Source organism: Sardina pilchardus, chromosome 11 (assembly GCF_963854185.1).
Source record: "Sardina pilchardus chromosome 11, fSarPil1.1, whole genome shotgun sequence".
Lineage (NCBI taxonomy): Eukaryota > Metazoa > Chordata > Actinopteri > Clupeiformes > Clupeidae > Sardina > Sardina pilchardus.
Window position 1 is genome coordinate 8,975,784 of NC_085004.1, and position 2,647 is coordinate 8,978,430.

The following is a 2,647-nucleotide window of genomic DNA, read 5'->3' on the forward strand; positions in this document are numbered from 1 at the left end:
AGCTCATACTTCAACTGAACAGTTTACAGACGCGCACACCTGCAGTATCAAGAGACCAGAAAAGCCTTAACACACCCACCTCCCAGTCTTCCGACGTCTCCATCCGTCGGCAGAGGGGAAATGAGTGACAGCGTTGACATGGAAATTCATATTCTCTGAGTTTCTTAGGAATGCAGATGGGCATCTTCCAGGTGGGAGAGCGAACAAGAACAGCAGGTTCACCAGCCGTGAAAAGCATTGATCTGGCCACACCTAGCACAGCGACTGTATAACCTTCTGACCGTCAGTGCGTTAATGATAACAAGTTGCCGCTATCATTGAACAGGCGAGAGCAATAAAGCGATAATGGGTAGGGCCTACTTGATGCGTAAAGCCTGTTACATGTGTGATTTCTGTTTTGGATCAAATTGACATGTCCCAATGATTTCCTTACTAGTATTCTCTAATAAAAGCAACAAATACATAGGCTAACAAATCCATTTTATTACGTGTTTAGGTGTTTTCTATGGCTTTTTTTTCTTTTTTCCTTTTTTCCCCGTTTTCTCTAAAATAAGCATTCTCTGGGATTCCGCACTATCTTCATGGAGAAAGTAAGGCATAAAGATATGTGACAGCATTTGTTCTCCTCTTGAGTCTAGATATAAGATTCATATTGTCTAGGCTACATCTCTTTCACAAAAGGGGGTCAGTATAGTGGCAAGTTTGTGGTCAGGTTTTCGTAATGTGAAAACACACATACGCACACATTCTCCAACTATGGTCATTTTTTCTGACATTTTTTAAAAATATTATATATATATATATATATATATATATATATATATATATATATATATATATATAGCCTATATATATATATATATATATATATATATATATATATATATATTATTTTGCATCTGTCCCTAACTTTGGACCTTCGAACATGAACATGATATTTGTTTATATATTTCTTTTCAATTTGGCATATTTAAACATGTTGAACACTTGTCCTTTGGGTTCACCATCATTTCCACAACTCTGCGTTTAATGCAATCTCAGGCTCAGGCTCAGTGTTCTAGATTTGTATTCTCAGTAACCATAGAATCTGACACTCCAGAGGGAACATCATGCCTGAATGAAGGAATGGTCCTAGCAGAGGTTAATAAATTGGAGATCAAGGTGAATATGAGAAATACTGCGAGTATGTATATTGTATGTAGTTTCTGAACCACTCATAATTCATTCTGATGGAAACATGTCTGGATTTTACAATTTTATTAGGTGTAATAAGAGATTTTTTAATGCTAACTCTAAAATACAGTATAACACTAAAAGGCTAGTCAAACATGAGAAAATGTAATGGGGAAAATGTAATTTCCGTGACCGTCATTTCCACATCGGTCTCCGTTGCCTCGGCAAGGACATGTCATTTCCACAACCACAATATTGTTTTGGTCAATCAATTGACCAAATGGTCATCAATTTACAATTTGGAAAGATGCAAGCGTGATGTGTAACCCAATATATTTTTAGTTACCAAAATTTTACAATTTTTGGTTGAACACATGTTTTTTTTCAGTTGTGGAAATGACAATTTCTGGAATTTCTGTCTGAAATAATATTTAATAAAAATCAGCATAGCCAAGCTCGGGGCAGGTATCTATATCATAACAAATTATGCAGTAAATTTAAATTGAAAAGGTTTAATTTTCTGAAAAGTTGTACTGTTTACTGATTTTTCCTTGATATATTATTTATTTACCCTTATATTATGTGCCGATACTGTCTTTTCATGGTCTGTGCTAACAGTGCTTTGTGTCTTTTATGCTAATAAAACCCTTTGAATTTGAAAGAGGGAGAGAATGTGTGTGCTGGAGAGCAAGAGTCAGAGGGAGTGTGTGTGTGTGTCCCAGTCAATCTCTAGGGCAACTTTGAGTATCAGCTGGGCGTGTCATAGGGATACCATGGATACCAGTTACTGTCAGTGGGCACAATTAACACACACACACACACACACACACACACACACACACACACACACACACACACACACACACACACACACACACACACACACACACACACACACACACACACACAGCTAAAGTATTTCTTGGTGAACTGCTGTTGAAAATAAAAAAAAAATCCCCCCTCACATTAGCACTTGAACTTCTCTCAAGTAATATACACAATGAGTTTGCATCTTTTTTCAAAGGTAAAATCAACACAGCTAAACTCAACATCCGGGAATTCCATGCAGCTACAAAGGAGAGAGACTTAACTTTGTGTCAGAGTTCAGCTTGATAGATGACAAAACACTTAAAAAATGTACAGAATCTGAGCTCTCTCACATGTCTTGACACTGCCTATACCAATTTTTTCAAAACTATTTTTCAACTTATAGCTGTCTATCACACTGTAAAATATTTCATTGCTGCTCCTGAAAACAGCTGTGGTAAAGACCCTTCTCAAGAGGAATAACTGTGTTCTCCCGTGCTAATCAAACAGAACCATGCCCAATCTACCCTTTATTGGTAAAATTATTGAACACACAGTCTAATCAACTAATCACCTTTCTAACATCAAATGGGTATTTTGATTACTTTCAGTCTTTGCCACCTCAAAAACATTGCTGATGACAAAACCTGATTAAGAAAAACTCATT